This window comes from Tenrec ecaudatus, chromosome 4 (genome assembly GCF_050624435.1).
Source record: "Tenrec ecaudatus isolate mTenEca1 chromosome 4, mTenEca1.hap1, whole genome shotgun sequence".
NCBI lineage: Eukaryota > Metazoa > Chordata > Mammalia > Afrosoricida > Tenrecidae > Tenrec > Tenrec ecaudatus.
In genome coordinates, this window is record NC_134533.1 from 169,642,145 (window position 1) to 169,662,713 (window position 20,569).

The window sequence follows — 20,569 nt, forward strand, 5'->3', positions numbered from 1 at the left end:
TGTCCCGAGCCTTCTGGACACTGTTCCTGCACTTTAGTTCGAGCATTTCCCTGGTTCCCTTGTTGCCTGGGTTTATTACTATTTAGACAAAGGCTCAGCCAAAAGCAGGCAGGAGAGGGAACTGCTTGCATGCACCGAGCAGCTCAGAGCTTATAGTGCTTCAGCTGACTCTGCTCTGGCTTCCCTGAGAGCCCGGGGTGGGTTGTCCACCATGAAGAATCGCAGTCAACCGGGTGATGCGGGCCTCCCCCTTCCATTCAGGGATGTGCCAAGCAAGCCTCCTCTCACCCGCTGGCCTTCCCCAGACGGAGCAGACAGCTGAGGCTTGCTTATCATGGTGTGTTTAAACCAGTCGCTCAGCCATCTCTGAAGTATGATGCGGGGACCACCAGCACTCATGAGTCCCAGCCCAGACTGACAAAGATTGTGCCCAGGAGTGGATCCTGACCATCTGCACGTTCAAGGACTCCCAGGCACCATTGAGTTTGAGCACCTAGGAAAACACTTCATGACGTGCATGTGGAGAAGCCAGGAAGGCACTGTGAGTCACCAAAGACCATGGTCTAGGTAGGGAATCATCCCCTCTGCCCTAAACAAAAGAAACCAAAAGCGAGACCCCAAACCCACGGCCAAATCTTCCCTTGGGCCACAGAGTAGAGCTACCCTGTGGGTTTTTCTTGGCTGTAATTTTTAAAATCGTTTTATCAGGGGCTCATACAATTCTATCAGAATCCATACATGCATCAATTGTGTAAAGCACATTTGTACATTCATTGCCCTCATCATTCTCAAAACATCCACTCTCCACCCAAGCCCCTGGCATCAGCTTCTCATTTTTTCCCCTCCCTTCCCGGTCCCCCCTCACTCATCAACCCTTGATAATTTACAAATTATTATTTTGTCATATCTTGCCTTATCCGACGTCTCCCTTCACCCACTTTTCTGTTGTCCATCCCCTAGGGAGGAGGCTATAATGTAGATCCCTGTAATCAGTTCCCCCTTTCCTACCCTCCACCCTCCAGGTATCGCCACTCTCACCACTGGTCCTGAAGGGATCATCCGCCCTGGATTCCCTGTTTCCAGTTCCTATCTGTACCAGTGTACATCCTCTGGTCTAGCCAGACTTGTAAGTTAGACTTGGGATCATGATAGTAGGGGAGGAAGAAGCATTGAGAAACTCGAGGAAAGTTGTATGTTTCATCATTGCTACATTGCACCTTGACTGGCTCGTCTCCTCCCCAAGACCCTTCTGTAAGGGGATGTCCAGTGGCCTACAGATGGGCTTTAGGTCTCCACTCCACACTCCCCCCATTCACAATGATGTGTTTTTTTGTCCGAATGATTTTGGCTGCAATTTTTATTTGAGGTCCCAAGAGGCACGACTTGCTTCAGCTACTAACAAGAGGGTTGGCAGTCTAACTCCAGCCTGGTGATGTTCCCCAAGATGAAACCTCAATCACACCAACCTCCCCGGCGTTCAGCACAACCAAGAGAATCTCGTGGCACACACAGCTCTGCTCTGAAGCACATGGATTGTCACGCGTCAAAATCAACTTGCGTTTATGGAAGCCCATGAATGGGGCCACGGAATGGGTTCCACCCGCCAGCCTTAAAGTCAGTAGGTGAGCTGAATGATTTGTATCGCTCAGGGACCTCCCTTCACCTCGATCAAATGAAGAAGCTTGTGGTATGGGGAACTCACTCCTTTGAACTTGTAATTTCATCAGGATGGGAGTGGTCCTTGTTCTCTAAAACCCAGACTTCCTGGTCTTGGGGCAGGCATCTCAGTCAAACTGGGCCAGTTGTAGCACCTCCCTGCCCAGGTGGTCAACATGTCATTCTAATTGGGCCAGAGCCTGTGCTTTGCCATTTTCTTTCCCTTCCTCATGTTGGAGTGGTGAGCAGCATACAGTCTTTCCCAGGATTCAAACTGGGAGATCTAAACTAAGATGCTCCAGCTTTGTGGAAAAGTAAATCTGAAAAGATGAGACAAATTGAGGAAGGCAAAAGAATGAAGAAAGGGTCCTTATGGGATATGAGATCCATGGTTGCTAAGCCCAGCTTCCCAAATGCCCTTTTGTTACATACACCCATTTCCCTACGCCTTTCATTTTTCTCAACTAGCTCAAGGGGGGCTTGAGCAAACGCAGTGGAAAGGATTGTGACTAGGGAGAGGCTGTGTTTATAGACACAGTCCCCACTGTCTATGTCTGCTCTCCCCTTTTCCGTGGGGGTACTGCACTGTGGGATCTGAATGGAGCCTTCACCCCACTCCATGAGCCTTTTCCTTGGCCACAATGATGGGCCCAGAAGACAAATGGGTAACCCAAGCCAGGCCCATCATGAGAACGTCCAACACACACGTGGCTTATCTTCAGGAAGGCAGAGGAACAGCAGACATGAAAGAGGGGGTGACATGGAGCCAAACAACATTCAGGTCTCTACCTCAAGGTGACCCTGGAACCAGTGTCATCTTTTTGGGTCTAAGCTCACCTAAGCTGGATTGCTGTCACTTTCAATTTCTGAGAGAGGGCCCATTTGCTGTATGTAGACCTCCAGTCTGAAAAGCTCTCCTATTTGGGCCGTTGTCTGTGATTTTTGCAGAGCAGCGGGGTCAGGTGCCATGCCTATCGTTTGAGTGGATGAGTTTGGTAATCGCAGGAAATCACTACCAAGAGATGGCGAGTACACGGGAGGAACTGGCGCTGCTGTGACCTGGAAACTGAGGCCAACTCACAGGAGCTTCCTGGTGAGGGCTGAGGCCACAGAGGGAGGGGGCTGGCCTCCCATGGGAGTTGGGACTATGACTGCAGGCCCTGCTGAAGAAACCGTCCACCTGAGGACAGAAGATGGATAAATGCCTTGGTTTCTCCGTTTCTCAATCCTTGCAGTCTCTGTCAGTGCCTGCTGTTGATTGAACTACCCAGAAGCTAAGTGGAGGTCACAGACACTTGGGAAATGTAGATAGAGCAGAGGAAGAAGAGGGTAGGTGATGGATGGATCTCAGAACACAGGGGTAAGTTCTGAGGGTGATTGAGCAGATCCAAAGATTTAAACCCAAAGCAAACCCATAGCCATTGCGTTGATTCTGAAGGTCAGTGATCCTATAGGCCAGAGTAGACCTGCCTCTTGTGATCCCAACACCTTTGTGGAAGCAGACTGCCACATCTTTCTCCCATGGAGTGGCTCTGTGGTTGGGATCAATGATCCTTTTTGGTTGGCAGCTGAGCAACTAACAACTGCTTTACCAGCGCTCTTGTACTCAAGGAGTGTGGGCCTTCAGATTCTGTTTGTACTCAAGGAGTGTGGGCCTTCAGATTCTTCAAGTCACCAAGGCCTTACTGGGTTTAAGGAGGTGCTCTCTGAGAACTTTCTTACAAATACCTTATGAGGGGGAACCCACAACAAAACCAGAATTGTGCCGGGCAGAGTGGAGCTTTTGTAGTAAGCATTTTTCCAACTAGGCGAGCATGGAGCAACTCGCTCCGAGTCAGTGCACCCAGAGGCATCACCTGGGAAGGTTCTCTCTGGTCACAGTGAATTTTTTCGTTAATGTAGTTTTGCTGGAACCTCGTTTTCCTGTGATGACCAATTTAAGAGAACAGCGTGCAGCTGTGAAATTTTATTTCCTGCTCGAGAAAAATGCCGCAGAAACTGTTGAACACAGCTTACAAGGACAGTGCTATGGGAAAAACTCAAGTGTATGAGTGGTTTCAAAAGGTGAAATATCTCGTGAGGAAGGGTGGGCGGGGCAGGGAGGAGGGAGAAATGGGGAGCTGATATCAGGGGCTCAGGTGGGAAGAGAATGCTTTGAAAATGATGGCATATGTGCAAATGTGCTCAACACACTGGATGAATGTATGAATGGATAAGAGATGTAAGAGGCCCCAATAAAAGTATTAAAAAAAGGTGAAATATCGACAAACACTCTGGATGTCCATCAACTTCATGAATAGATAAAAATGTCGACTCATAGTGCATTTGGGGTTTGTTCCACCAGGTCACACTGATAATCGAGCTTTCTATTGAGAGGTTCTGAAAAGATTTCATAACAGTGTGCAGCAAAACAGGCCTGGGACTGGTTTTGCCAACACGAACATGACAATGCACCTGCTCACGCAGCCATCTCAGTGCGCCAGTTTTTGGACCAAACAGTATGCCTCCCTTGCCCCAGGCACCTGACTCATCTGACTTCACTCTGTGCAGCTGCTTTTTATTTCTGAGCACAAAGAGGAACCTGATAGCACCGTGATTGGATGACGTAGAAGAGGTGAAGAAAAAAACGAGGGAGGACCTGTCAGCCATCTAAACAGATGAGTTTGAAAAATGTTTCCAAGCAAGGAATTGCAGATTTGACAAATGTTATTAAGTGTAATGGAGAGTACTTTGAGGGTGATAAGGTTGTTTCGTAAGAAAAAAAATTAACTACATAATTAAAAAATAATTCCAGTTTTTTTTGAGGTACCCCTTATACAAACGAGGATGCCTGGACTTGTTTAAAACATTGATTCAAAACCGACTCCCAGATCAACCTTCCCTATTGTAACTAAGGATATATTTGGTAGTACTCAGGCAGTCTGGGCCTACAATTCTCTTCCACAGGTTTAGACATGTTGCCTGGAAAATACACTAGAGCCTGGGTTCTGAACCACACCTTTCCCGCTGATAGTTCCTTGTTTGTTTATCAGGGGGGTGTAGTGAGCTGCTCATTTAGCTCCTGACGAGGGTCAGCACTTCTAATCTACCAGCCATTCTGTGGGAGTCAATTCCCATAAAGATTCAAAGTTTGGGACGCTGCCCCCCGCCCCCCGCAGATCTACTCTTGGGTAGGGTGTCTGTGAAGGGACTTGAGGGCAGTGCGGGCTTTTGTTTTTGTTGGAGGTACTCCTTAAGACTCACGCCTGTCTGCGTTTCCATGGTATCCGTATCTCCTGGAGATACTGCAGAATCTTCTTGGAAGCAGTGAGTTTGGATTCCAATTTTTGGTAAAAAATGTACTTATGGCTCCTGAACAATTTTGAAATTGTTGTGAGGGGCAGGATCGGCTCTTCTGTCTCAGAACTTTGACACCCACCTCCCCTCCCACCAACCAGATCTAGAAGAACCAGGAACCTGTCCCTGAGTCCACTGATGTTTCTAGGGAAATCAGAGCAGGCTTGAGCCACATGCTCCATCTATTGGTTGCCCATGGAATAAAGGACGTTTTAGTGCGCTCACCAAGAAAAGGAGGCATGGATTTTGAGCTTTACATTCACCCCTGTCCATGCTTACCTGTGCTCTTCTCTTTAATTCAGTCATGAATATTCTTTTACATTGGCTCCCCCATTCCCACCCCATTGTCCCATTACCTCACGCAGTCTTCTGCAGGGAATTTTATCCCTAACAAAGGACACACTATAGGAACCATATCCTGGAGAATTAATTATTATAAATGTTAATATCTTTCCCTTAGGCTATTTGTATTTTCAGTAAATATAAAAATCTATTATTAATTAAAAATTTTGCATTCTGTCTTCTGCCCAGAATGGGACAGGATTTTGAATAGGTTGGCCTTCAGGACATGGTGGCAGCTATAAAATTTATGTGAGAAATAGGTTTTTATAGCTTAGGGCTTATTATATTAATATAAAAAGGTATGCATATTATTGAAAATTTCACAGACTTTAAATGTTGGTAGTCTTAAAATGGGTTTTATGAGCATTAGCTAAAATCAAATCATTCATTGGTTCTTTTACTAATAAAACCAACATGAATGAGCACTTACTGTGGTCTAGGCCATCCAGTAGCCATTTGATGTCAAGAGAAAAAGAAAAAGCACAAGGCAGCTCCCTAATAACTCAGTCTGGTGGTGACATTTGGTACCTGATGAATAGTGAAGCTATTAGTTCTTATCATTAGAGTCATCTTTAATCTACTTTGGAAAATTACACCCTAACTGAAAGGCAAAGATGAAATACTAACCAGAGTACATCATTACATAGATTAAAGATAAGAGACTGGGATATTTGATATAATAAAGGCATGTCCTCCTTATTTCCCACAGTCTTATACCTTTTATGGTAACAAGTCAGCCAGTCCCTAAATATCCCGAAGCCCCTTAATTTAGCTTTGAGTAATCGACAAGGAACTGGCTGAGAATTGTCTTCTTCGGGCTTCTGCAGATGGCCATGTAGAGGACTCAGTGTTTCTTCTTAGGGCTGGGTTCAGTTGAAGGCCTCAAACTTGCACTAGACGGTTTTCCAACCCCCTCTCCAGGTGGCAGAGCTCAGTTCCTGTTGTGACAGGTGCAACAGCGACGCAACTGAATTTGCTGGTGCTGACATGGGCAGAGGCTGCGTGCCCATGGAGGTTAGCAGATTCAAGTGGAAAATTAAAATACCAAGCTCTTGCTGGGGACGGCTGTACCTGGTCTGAGGATACTGAGCTCTCCAAAGACAAATAGGAATCATGATTGTGGTAGTTACAGAATCTCTTGCCAATTTGAGACCATTAAGAGCGAAGGGGTGGCGTTTAGCCTGTCAGTCAGGTTGCAGCTTGATGGCCTCATTTGGAGGCACAAAGGAGATAAATAGCTCGCTGGAGGCAGGACATACAGACACTCCCTGTGAGATATTTCTGTTGACAAGACACATGGAGTTAGGCTAGAGCCACATGGAAACCTCTGCCAGCACTGAGATGCTTCCACTGCCACTGGATCCAGAAGATTTTTCCAACTACTGGTCTGAGATCTTCCTGCACTTGGTGTCATTGTATGTGTTTTGTGAGGCTGAAGAGGAATTTATAGATTGGTATTGGACATATGGGCTAATAGCAGACTTATGACTTAGATCTGGATGGGCTAGGATATTTTCTTAATGTACAATTACTCTTTGATATAAAACTCTCTCTTATACGAGGCCCCCTGGCTTTGTTTCTCTAGTCTTCCTGGACTAACACAGTAGTATTTCTTGTTATAATTGAATTAAAAACAAATGAACGAACAACAACAAAAACCTAGGCAGTTATTGAGCGATTAATACAGGCTTTTACAAGTCCGAGTAGCTCAATGGTTAGCTAACTTGGCTGCTAATCAAAAGCTTGGTGGTTTGAACTTGCCCAAGGATCCACAGCAGAAAGACACGATGCTCTGCTGCTGCAGAGATCTCAGCCTAGGAAACCCCCTGGGACAGCTCTATTCTGTGCTATTATGTTGCCAGGATTCAGAATGGCCTCCATGGCACAGGATGACCACAGTGATATGGGCTAAGTCAGCAGTTCCAAACCACCATCTGCTCTACAGGAGAATGACGAGGCTTTCTACTCCCCTAAAGAGGGACCGTCTCAGAAACCCACCGAGGCAGTTCTATCCTGACCGATAGGGTCATGGTGAGCTGGAATACACCTGATGGCGTCGAGTTTGGTTTGGGGGTTGGCTGTCACATGAACCGTTTCATAAATCCATTGCATGACATGTAAGAGTCTGGAGATTCACAGTCCAGGCCTTTGTGGCTCTGCCTCACAAAGTCTTCGGGGACCCTCGCTCCTTCCAACCCACTGCTTCATCAATCCCAGGAAGGGGGGCTCTTACACTCTTGGTCCAAGATGGCAGCACCTACCTTGCAGTGGGAGAAAGGACTGAGGAAGAAGAGCAAATAACCTGCCCACGATTGCCTGGAAAAGTTCTCTGAAGCAAGCGAAGGACGCTGCTTGAAGTAAGACACATGGCCACACCTCGTTGAAGAAAGGTCAGTCAAGGTTTCAAGACAGTGACAGCAAAGCGTTGGACCCACGGCGGGGCCCTTCGGACAGTGGGCGCCTGTGAGACTGCACAATCCCACGTCCCTGAAGCCAGCCTCGACTTTCCTTCTAGCCAGCTCTGTGCTCAGTGAAAGTTTTGATGAAGTATGGAAGAAAATGCATCCGGAGGGACACTTGACTTAGGAGGGAGGGAAAGAGGGAAAGGTGCTGCTGTCCTGGCGGCTGTGGGGCCAGTCCCTAATTCATGGGGACAACGGAATCAGACACGCTGTGATCCCGAGGGATCGCACTGACTGAGTTTCAGCACTCTGTCACAAGGCGTTTCTCAGTCTACGAGCTCCGCTGACACCTACCCAGCGTCATAGCAACACTGGACACATGGCTGACAGATGAGTGGAGGCTGCACTTGAGTTGCATTGGCCACGAAGTGACCTCAGCCTTTCTTCACGGAAAGGAAAAATGACACAGCTGAGCCACCACTGTACTCACCTAAGAGATGCAGCAGCCTCTTCTCGAGGTGAAGAGAGTGGAGTTCACAGACATAAACGAGGTATTAAGTAGCAAGCCGAAGATTTGAACCCGGGTCTTCTAGTGAAGGCCCATTCTCATGTTGCTGCAGCACATGTGGAGTTTATGGAATGAACTATCTCTCACAAAGTCCAGTGAAGTGAAAATGTCAAAAATAGACATTTCCTCCCTGGGATACCAAAAGAAGTCATTTTAAGGTACTTGAAAGGAGAATAACTAAGGTAGAATGCACCGCACAGGTCACGGATTTCATTTCACAGCCGTGCTGCAAAGTTGGGGGTTCCAGCCTGGCAGGCGTCCAGTTGGAGAACGAGGAGGCGCTCTGAGTCCATACAGATCTGTGGCCTTGCGAACCCAACTGGACACCTCTATTCTGCACTGAGCGCCTTGGCCACAGACAAGGCCCCAGGAAGCGATGGCCCACCAGCTGAAATGGTTCCTGGAAGCTCTCACTCATCCATGCCAGGAAATGTGGAAGGACAGCTCCTTGGCCAGCTGACTGGAAGAGATTCGTGTTTGTACTCATTCCAAAGAAAGGTGACCCAGCAGAATGTGAACATTATGGAACATAGCCCTGATACATTGACCGGGAGCCGCCAGAGGTTCAGGCTGGATTCAGAAGAGGATGTGGAACAAGGGACAGCATTGGTGACGGGTCTTGGCTGAAAGCAGCGAATGCCAGAAGGATGTTTACTTGTGTTTTATTGACCAGCGATGATGTTTGGCCATGTGGACCATAATAAGCTCTGGATAGCTTGAATGGAACATCCCCTCACAGAAGGGTCACAAGGAAGGAATGAGTCATCCAGTGCACAGTAGAGCTCCGACGAAGTACAATGTTCCTCTGGTCCCTTGAGGCTTCCTCACCCCCCACTATCATGACCCCAGTCCTGCCTTTCAGTTCTGGCTAGACTGGAGCATGTACACAGGTAACAGACACACAGAATCCAGGTTGAGTAAACCCCTCAGGAACAGAAATGGGAGTACCGCTACCAGGCGGAAGGGGGAAAGTGGGGAGAGGAGGGGAAGAAGGGGGAACTGATTGCAATGATCGACACAATACTCTAACCACCCCCTCCCACCCCTTGGGGGACGAACAACAGAAACTGTGGGGGGAAAGGAGACAGCTGCTGGAGTAAGATGTGAAAATTATAATTTATCAAGAGGTCACAGGGGGGAAGGGGAAGGGAGGGAAAAAGAGAAGCTGATACCAAGGGCTCACATAGAAAGTAAATGTTTAGAAAATAATGATGGCAACATATGTACAAATATGCTTGATACAACTGACGTATGGATTGTTATAAGAGCTGTAAGAGCCCCCAATAACATGATCTTTAAAAAAACATCTTCATAACTGGACCAATAGTTAACATCCTGATAATTGACACAAAGATGAAAGTTGTCAGGGATTTCATCTGGCTTGACTCCACGGCCGTTGCTCACGGAAGCTGCAGTCAAGAGGCCAGATGGCACATAGCACCGGGGCGATTTGCTGCACAAAACCTCCTTAGAGTGTCGAAAAGCAAGACTGTTACTTTTAGGCTCGCCTTGACTCAAACCATGGCATTTTCCATCACCTCAGATGCATGCGATTGTTGAATATTGAGTGAGGAAGATAGGAGAAGAGTCGATGCGTTTGAACGACAGCACCAGTGAGCGGTATTGACAGCACCATGACTGCCAGGACAGACAAATCTCTCTGGAAAGAAGGAGGGCCCGAGTGCTCCTTTGTCTCACATACTTTGGACAGAGGAGCCCTGGTGGTGTGGTGGTTGTGCACTGGACTGTGAACTGAGGGTCAGCAACTGGAAACCACCAGCCCCTGGGAGAGAGAACGACAAGGCATTCTATTCCCGTAAATGGTTCCAGCCTCAGAATCTGAACGCACAGGGGTCGCTGGGAGGTGGCCTCGGCTCAATGGCAGTGACTCTGGTTTTGAATTACTTGGGACATGTTGTGAGGAGAGAGCAGTTCTTGGGTAAGAACACCATGCTTGGTAAAGTTGAGGGCCAGGGAAAAAGATGGATTGACACAGTGGCTGCAACTGGGAGCTCAAACATAAGAACAATGGTACGCCTGGTTTTGTTCTATTGGGCATTGGGTTGCTACGAGCCGGAACCAGCTTGATGGCATCTAACAAAAACAGCAACAACAACCAGTCCAGTCCAGTAGGGAAGTTATGAGTCAGAGTGGACTTGACAGCAGTGATTTAATGGAATCATTTTATAGAGAAGAAACAGAGACACGGGGAGCATCAATCAATGGCCCTAGGAGTCTAATTCTTGCAGTCTGGTGGTATTGACCATGACTTCCTCTTTCAAGTGAACAGATTCCCCGTGCAAGTGGATTGCATCCTATGGGAAACATTGAATAAAAGGACATTTTCAAAACGGGCATAACATTCTTTGAGATACTCTATTTAAAATTTTAGTGTATGGGTAACGTTATATTATGGACTTCTCTTCAAAACAGATATTCTTAGGGACCTTTGGTCTGTAGGCAATTGAGAAATAAAGGGAGCCCAGGATTCTCTGCTCTCATACGAGGGCTATGGGATCTTTCTCTTTGGAAAGGGGAGATGCAGACTCATGTTCCCCATTCCGCCAGGAGACAAAGCAGATTAGCTCCTGAAGGAAATAAAACTTCTTGTGGGCTTTGAAGTCCTAATGAATAGCAAACATCATAAGCCGGACATTTAAAATGTTATCCGTGTTAGCCCACCTAGGATCCACTGTGTTCATACCAGCCCATGCTGCTAAAGTGCGGGTGGACAGTGGTCCTGCAGCGGGTCTATTTAGTTTGCAAACAGAATGTCAAACAAGTGAAGGACATTTTGTTTTTAGCAAAGAAATCATTGGGCTGGAAAACCTTCAAGATATCAATCAAAGCACCCTTTGAGACAACCCTGTTATGATTTTTGCACAGACCCCCTTTGAAGTTGATCTGGTTGGGGATTAAAAAGGGAAAATAAAAGGAGAGGTTAGCACGCTAGGTCAGCAGGTCTCTCTGACGGGCCCTCAGCAGCAAGGTAGGGCCTGGCTTTTGTTGACCACAGAGGTTGGGCTTCAGGATGGAAAGGAAACGGAGCCGGGGCACTTTCTGATTTCCTCGTCCTGTACTTTCCCTCCTGGCCCATGCCGAGTGGGCAGTGCCAACGTCTGGGAGGCTCTCGCAGACGCCCTCTGTGTGCTCGGCTTTGGAATTGATTTCTGATGTCATGGGAAGAACAAAAGACTCTCACACCGTGTCGGGCCTGGTAGCTGCAGTGTTCTGATGGGGACCCGGATCTTCCAGGAGCTCGGTCTCCAAAGCCGCGGGTGGTCCCCAAACAGAGCGAACTTGCATTTAATAACCCAGAGAGAGAGAGATTATTTCCTAAACCCCCGAACCCTCTTTTTTTATATGAAAACAATAATTTATCAGGGGTCCATGAAGGTTCCCCGAACCCTCTTGCACCTGCTGTATTTATGTTGCAGCCAGCACAGTCACTTGGAGTAAATGAGTTGTCGCCCACAGCAGAAGGATGTTTCCCTCATTAAAAAGAAGAGTCATTTAATTGGGGCCTCATATGTCTTATAACAATCCATACATCTATTGTAGCAAGCCCACTTGTACGTTGGATGCCATCAACCCTTTCAAAACATTTTCTTTGTACCTGGGCCCTTGGTATCAGCTCCTCATATTTTTTCTCCCCCACACCCCCCTCCTCCATGAACCCTTACTTGATCATTTATAAATTATCATTATTTTCATATCTTGAACTGACTACTGTCTCCCTTCACCTACATTTCTGTTGTTCGTCCCCCTTGGGGGGCATGTTATACATCGATCATTGTGATCGGTTCCCCTTTGTGCCCCCACCTTCCCCCTATCCTCATGGTACCGCCACTCCCATTATTGTTCCTGAGGGGTCTATCTGTCTGTTCTCAGCTTGTCTCCTGTCATTTGGTTGCTTTGCCCTAATTAGTAGTTTCTTCGACGCCACTAGATTTGCGCACTCACCTCATGAGATCACTAGAAGGATTTCCAGGGCCTAAAAAAGAGCAGGTCTTGAGAGACAAGGTTTGCCCAAGGAGGTTGGTCACGTGTGCTGCAGGTGGTGGGAGACCCAGCAAAAGGTGGATTAACTTCACGTGCATCCATCTTTGAGTCTGTTACACAGAATTGGTTGGAAGAAAACAACACGTTGTAATCTCCCTGTCACAGCACTCATTTACTATGCAATGGTAAGTGATTAAAAATGTCTCTAATTTTCTTCAGTATTTTTTTCCTAGCTGGCAGGGCATTTTCTAGAACGCAGGTGAATTCATCATCTTCATGAACTACACGTAGTGTGCTCTCAGGGAAGATACGCTAATGTGGTTTTGTTTGGCCAGGTGAATTTATTTAACAGTCAGAGCTTGAGCGTTTGCCAGAAAAAGCCACTAAACTTCAAGATGTAATTCTTCTCTAATACATTTTCTTCGCAGGAAACAGAGTTCCACATTGTTATCTTTTACTCAGTGGTGTAGCTTAACTGCGAGGTCATCACAAAATCTTCCTCTCCTTTTGATTATTAGAAAATAAACAGACCTAGAACGTTTACCTTTTCCACCTCTTCTTTCACATGCTGGGCACAGGCTTCTTGGCAAGTTTTAGGCCTGTCCGATTAAAGCTTGCCATGAGATGTTCACTTTGTGCACTTTTCATCTTCCTTCTCGGGCGTCAAATGTTTGCGTGTGTTCAGTTACATGTGCAACTGTCTTAATGTGCTATGTGCATTAGAAAGGATCACAGACATGAAAAGCATTTAAATGAGGAAATGTGAACTGTATTTTAAATGTTTGACATGCACTAGCATTAAAATGCTATTTATGAATGGTGCAGATGCCCTTTCTTCTCATTATACGAGTAATAACATTTTTGAGAAAGCTATGCGTTTGGGAAGACTTTCATATTTGGGATGAAAACATTAAAAGTCTGATTCTTAGCTCAGCTTATTTTACTAGTTAGTTTGAATGGAGGTTTGTTTGAAATATGGAGACCAGATCAAGGATGCACGTGGTTGATTTTCTTCTTAAATCACGGAATATGCTTCTGTGCCCACTTCCTTCACCAGCTTTGCCAAGATGGCTATTTAAAGCTGCCATGTGTTAAACTGTTCCTTCTCTCTCGATGTCTTTCTGTTGTTCTTGCCAACTCATCAGGATATGTTGCATTTAAAATTTTTCTAATAAGTGGCTTAAAAACCCAGGAAGGCTCATCATTTGTAAGGTTTCTTAGTCAGATTTTTAAAGATTCAAAAATTTCTGCATCTATGTTCTAAAAGTCTTTATATTTGACCCACATTATTTTCATCAAGAAAAATCACACACAATTCCAAATTTCTTTCATCATGGTCTCTGCATAGCATACATCTCCTGTGAAAAGCAATTTGATTTCTTACTGCTCGTTACAGCGTCACAGGTGAATAGTGTTTATAACGTTTTAAAACTCACTGGTCAGCACAGGTGGGAGAACGACAGGCCCTTCCTGTGAAGAGTTACGTTCTTGGAAACTCAGAGGGGCAGATCCATCCTGTCCTACAGGGTCGCGCAGAGTTGGAATCAACTCAGTGGCAGTGAGTTTGGATTTGGATTCTGGGCAGCACAGACAAGGTCGGCTAATTTGGAACACTTTCCCTTTCATACAAGAGTGAGGTATAACTCATGTTTCGGCGGAGGGCTTGGCTGTGAGCTAGATGGCAAGTCCTTGAATCGTACCACAGATTTCCAGTCACTCCCTAACTCTTTCCCAAGGTTGATTCAATTTGTATCGAACAGAATTATACTTTCACGCAAATAGCTTAAATTTTTATCAAAGTTAAAAAAATTTCTTAACAAGATGTTGGTTTCATTTCTTGGGCTGGGTAATATGCATAATGCTTCTTTTAAAGAAATGCTCGCGGGCTACTTACCCCTCAAGGGCCTTGAGTAGCTGTGGGGAAAAAAGAAAAAGAAAGCAGAGGAAAAGGAAAACTGATGTGGATTTGGAGTCTTTAGTGACGAATAAGTTCATCTAAAAAATCATATCAACCCTATTCAGGCCATGTTTAACACTTTTGGCTTCACTATTTTTGAAGCACCTTCAGGTTTCTTGGCATGAATCTTTTACACTCTGCTATTTTTGGTGGAGTTGTGGTGAGGGGTGGACAAATCCTTTCGGACTTTCAGCAACTCTACGTGCAGCAGAAGGACACACGGCCCAGGTCTGGGCCGCCTCCACGGTGGCACGGTGGTGATGTCTGAACCTGTTGATGCAGCCAGCCACTGCGTGAAGGCATCTCCGCGAGAGGCTTCGCTCTGGCCGGCTCTCTGCTCTGCTTGACCAAGCATGATGTTCTTTTTCAGGAACTGAGCTCTCCTGGTGACATGTCTGACGTCTGTGAGGCAAAGTCTCGCCCTCCTCCTCTCTTCTCAGGAGTGTTCTGACTATACCTCTTCCGAGACGGATTGCTTGCTCTTCCGGCAGTCCCTAGCACGTTCAATATTCTTTGCCAGCAGCGCAATTCAAGGGCATGCCTTCTTCTGCACTTTTCCTTAGTCCTCATTCCACTTTCACCTGCACATCAGACTGCCGAAAACGCCGTGGCTTGCATCAGGCGCATCTTAGTCCTTAAAGTGACATCCATGCTCTTCAACATTTAAGAGGCCTGGTGAGGCAGATTCGCACAGTGCAATGCGTTTGCGTCCTTGATTGTGGCTTCCATGAGCACTGATTGTAGGTTCAACCTTCTCTCCATAAGGTACAACGCCAACTGGTACTGGGATGAGGATTTGCCACGGAGTCAAGTCCAACTCGCGACAACCCTCCTATGCATCAGGGCAGAACTGGGCTCCACAGGGTTTAGACGGCTTCGTGTTCAGAAGTAGCTCTCCAGGCCTTTCCTCCGCAGCGCGCCTGGATGTTTTCCCGAAGAATCGTGAGTAGCCATGCTGCGTCAAGACTGCACCAGCTGGGATTCCACAGTATAATTTACGCCTCACATAGTCAACCTAAGATTTGGGTGCAGTAGAGCACTGACGAAGCACACAACATTCCTCTAGGTCAGTGGTTCCTGACCTTCCTCATGCCTCGACCCTTTAATACAGTTCCTCATGTGATGGTAACCCCCAAGACCATAAAATTATTTCCCTTCTACTTCATCACTGTAATTTTGCTACTGTGATGAATTGGGCGATGACTGTGAATGGGGTCATGACCCACAGGTTGAGAATTGGTGCTCTAGTTCCTGAATGCTTCCTCCCCCTGACTACCATGACCTAGTTCTACCTTACAAATTTGACTAGACTGGAGAACACACATTGATACAGATAAGACCTCTGGACACATGGGATTCGGGACAGATAAAACTCTAAGGAACAGTAGTGGCAGTAGTGATATCCTAAGGGTAGGGGATGGTGGGGGGATGCAGGGGCTGTGGGGGAAAAAAGGGAGGGCCTATCACAAGGCTGGCTAGATAGTGCCCCCTGCCAGGGGGACAAATAACAGAAATGTGTGTGAAAGGAGATGATGGACAGTGTAAGATATGAAATAACCATAATAATATATAATTGATCAGGGATTCCTGAGGGTGGGAAGGTAGGAGAGGGAGGGAGGGGGAAATGAGGAGCTGATACCAAGGGCTCAAGTAGAAAGCTAATGTTTTGAGAATAATGATGGCAACAAATGTGCTTGACACAATGGATGGATGTACAGATTGTGTAAGAGTTGTACGAGCTCCTAATAAAAGGATTAAACAAATTAAAAGAGGAGCTGATACCAAGGACTCAAGTAGAAAGTAAATGTTTTGGAAATGTTGATGGCAACATATGTACAAGGATGCTTAATACTATTGAATGATGGATTGTTAAGAGATTTGTAAGAGCCCCCAATAAAATGATTAATTAAAAAATAAGTTGATAAATGGAGAAAAGATGAAAAAATAAACCAACCAGACTTTTGTGATTCCTTTTTAGATGAAGAACATTTTAGGAAAACTGGAGTTCTACTTCGTACATATAGATTTGTCCATTACTCTGGAGGCTTCTGACCAATAGTCGGAGAGCAAGACACATAAAGAGGCGCTACATTCAGCGGGAGCTGTGGACAACACGTACCTTGCTGTATATATTTTAAAAAGAATGCTGGCGGAGCACGTGGCTGAAGAACAGAGAGTGAGACAGAGGGCACAGCCAGACAGTGCAGAGCTGTCATGCACGTGAGAAGTCCTTGAAGGACGAGCGGGGTTTGCTGAGTAGACAGGCGGTCAAGGCGCGCAGCAAAGAAAGAAGATGCAGGGACAAGAGCAGGTGCTTCGTAAGCCCTGAGGGGTTTGCCTGTTTGAACATAGGCTTAGACACGTGATGGAGAGCTGGGTGGCATGTGGCCGCCTCGGGCTTTGTTCCTCTGGCAGGAGGGAACCTGTGGACGTTTCCAGCAGAGGAGTGCCCTGAGGGAAGGGTGTGTTTCATTGATAAATAATGAATAATAGGTCCATTTTGAAAATAAGTACATTTTTGACAGGTGTGCTTGTACTTCTGTTCAAGCTTACTTAACAAAGAATTAGTGTGACCCCCAGGAACCCCAAGGCTGCCCAGAGTTTAAGTGGTAGAAGCATTAAGCTGCGCATTTACAACTCGATGCGCAGATGCTTGCATTTTTCCTTCAAAACTGCGATGCCGCTTTGAGGCCCTCGACATCCGCAACAGATTAATCCTGTTCCTCACTGCCATCTGGTTGATGCCGACTCATAGTGACCTTTTAGGACAGAGGACACCTGTCTCCGTGGCATAGAGGGTTACATGTTAGGTTGAACGTGTGGTTCAAACCCACCAGCCGTTCCTCGGGAGAAAAACGAAGCTTTTATGCTCCTGTAAAATTTTTACAGCCTAGGAAGCCCACAGGGGGCGGTTTCACTCGGCCCTTCAGGGTCTGTCTGAGTCAGAATTGACTCGGTGGTAGTGAGAAAGTGAGTCTTTATGGAGGCAACTTCAAAGAGCAGCTGGTAGGTTTGAATGAATGACCTTTCCATTGGCAGTTAACTACTGCCCCATCTTACACGTCCTTAAAGAACTTCACACCAGGACTTACTATTTAACTGTCTGTGTGCCCAACTCCCGGGCTCTGAGTCTGGCTCTTCTCTCTTGCAGGAATGTGAGCATTCTGCCCGCGGAGGTGCCCTTGTGGAGATCTTCTGTTTCTTGTGTCACTGCTTGGGCAGAGGCGGCAGAATGCCCTCTTGGTTTGATGCTGAGGGCATGGCGAGCATTTCCAGAGGTCCTTACATCATAGGAAGTCAGGACGATCACATTTTCTTCTCACTGTAGAGGTGAAGTCTGCTTTGAAGAGCATGTGGGAAAAACAGAATAGTAAAAAGAGCAAATTGGGAAACTATCTCAAATTGTACTTCTCAAAGGTAAAAAGGTCAACCCTTGATCTCTCTCTTAAAAATTTTTTTTGATATATCTTTTTCTACATCCTTTTCTTGTTACTAAAAATTTATTGCCATTGAGTTGATTTCGACTCCTAGTGACCCTTTAGGACAGGATAGATCTGTGGGTTCCCAAAACCATTGGATTCCCGAGATGGTAACTCCACAGGAGTAGAAATGCCTCAACTCTTTCCTGTGGAATGGCTGGTGGTTTCAAACTGCTGACCTTGTGGTTTGAAGCCCAATGCGTAACCCACAGCACCACCGGGGCTCTTTTCTTAATGTGAGGTGTTGTCAAACCCGTCTGACTCATGGCGGTCCTTTGTGTAACCGTGCTCAGCATGGCCCAGACCGGCACCACCATCACAATTGCTCCCGCCCCAGCAGCCATGTCAGTCCATCTCATTGGAAGCATCCCTCTTTTTCGCTGAAGCATCATGTCCTTCTCCAGAGACCGGTCCCTCGTGATAGCACATCCAAATTAGATGAGATGACAATCTTGCTTCTAAGGAGAATCCTGGTTGTACTTCTCCTGTAGCATATTTGTTTGTTTTTCTGGAGTTTATGGTAATTTCAGTACTCTTTGCCAATCCCATAATTCACAGGCATTACGTTTTCTCTGGTTCTCCTCATTCACTGTACAGCTTTCATGTGCACTATGAGGTCAATGCCAAATGCCAATGCCAGGTTGGGGTCAGGTCCACTTGAGTTCTCAAAGTTCTGTCTTTGCTCTTCAACATCTCTTCCATGCCTATGTAAAATCCATCTGCTTTAAAAAGCGAATGACATGATATTTAATTTTCATATCTTAATTTGAACATTTAACATCAATTAATGGAGACTTCCCATGTCATTAAACATTCATTGAAAACATGCTTTGAAATGGCAATTTAATATCGGTTCCCATAGTTACATCCTAATTTACTTAACCAACCTCAAGCCTGAAGTGTTAAGGTTATTTAAAACATTTTTTTGGTATTTTCTCCTGTAATTATATAGATCTATAGCTTTACATAAAGCTCTCCCCGTATCTCCATTTATTGTCATATCTCTTATTTACTTTGTTAAGAACCATCTAAAAGAGTAAGGGGGAACTTCAGCTACTCATTCGTTCCTTCAACAGATAGTTGTTGAGTACCCCTGCGGTGCAGACTGCATTAGGCGGTGGGGCTCAGCAGGAAATGTGTTCACAAGAGAGATACCTTATTACCCTGATGGTAGTGATCTGGGGAGTGAGGAATCATATGTCAACTTCTTGTTTGTAGACAAGAAAACAGAGGAAGTGGCTTGTCCATGTTGATGTCTGTTTGCAGCCCACCAACCATGTCTCCCCTCCGAGTTCCCCTTAGGGACTTCACATTGGGGCAGGCTGTCACTTGTTGCATGTAGAGCTCGCTCTAGGAAGGCCTAGATGGAGCCACTACAGGCTGGCATTCACCCCACAGCAGTGCGTTTTGCTTTTGGTTGAGGTCAATGAGGCCAACTGCATCTTTGGTTCCCAAGCCTCCCTTCTGCATTCCCTTTTTCCTCCTGGAGCACCCTGTAAACTCCTCTCAGGCTCTCCACAGACCTGACGTGGACTCATGAGGACCGTGTGTCTCCAGAGAACTAGGCTCCCTGAGGTTTCCAGGGGCTGGTTTTTTGAAAGTAGATCACTAGAACTTTCTTCATAGATGGCTATGGGTGGACTTGAACCTTAAACCTTCCAGTTAGCAGCAGAGAGCGTTACTGCTGGCACTCCCCAGGCACTCGCTCAGCCACTCAGGGACCTCATCTTCCCTCATGACTTGTTAAAACTGCCTTTCTCGGAGCAACAGACCTTAGTCAAGGCTATCTCCGTCCAGATGAGGAGCGGGGGCTGAGTTCCTTCTCCCAGGGGGAGTTAACTCTGAAGGCCCTTCCAGCCCTCCTTCTTACTGAGCAATGCCACTTTGTTTCCAGTGGGGGACTTTCAGGCACCAGGGAGGAGATAGGGCCGAGGCGCCCTTCCTCCGCCAGCTCTCAAGGTTCACTGCTGACTTAGTCTCCCACCACCATGGTTGGTTAATCCAATCTCCACTTGCAAGTTGGACAAGGCCGAGTGAGGCAGTTGCGGACATTGTATCCACCCCTCGCAGTTATTTCCAGTAGTTTAGAGGGGATGCTTTGGAAGCCCCTTCAGAGAACAGGGGAGGGTCATTATTAGAACAAAGTCTTTTCTCCTCCTCCCCACCCCTGCCCGATGAGCAGTGTCGCCACTCTAAAGGAAATTCAGTCAGAGTTTGCAAGCCACCGGAATTGAATTTGGATGGACTATTTCCTCTTTGGAATTTGTTCCAAATTGCATTCCTGTTGCTGTGTTTGAAGTTAATTAGAGTCACAAATCATTTGTATTTTCCTTCTCTGAAAGAACGCCTGCCACAGTACTTATCTCATTGGGCTAATTGAATTATAGGGAGTTCATCCCTTCCTCGGGGGAGGGGGGGCGAGGGAGGAAAGAAAAAGCCAAAATGGAAAAACCCTGTAGATGGCCCTAATGGGACATAGGAAATCAGGCACACATACATACAGCAAAAGTTTAGAGCAGTCAAAGCACCAGGCCAGAGAAATGTGAATTTGCAGTTTTGTCTCTGAGTTTGATAGCCCAGAACTGTGCTGCGCTAGATTTGAGGGAGGCCAACGTGAGACGGGAAGAACCCAGGGGACGTCAAGGAAGAGACACAGAAGAGCCGGACAGGGCTGCCAGTCAGCGGCCACTGAGAGCTGACGCAGAATCCATTTAATGTTTGCACTATGGGCTCTTCTTCCCTCTCTCCTGGGTCTGAGTTTTCCAGCTGGGTTTGATGATGACCGAAGTAGAAGGCACCTCTAAAGGAACTGAATCACTTTGTACTT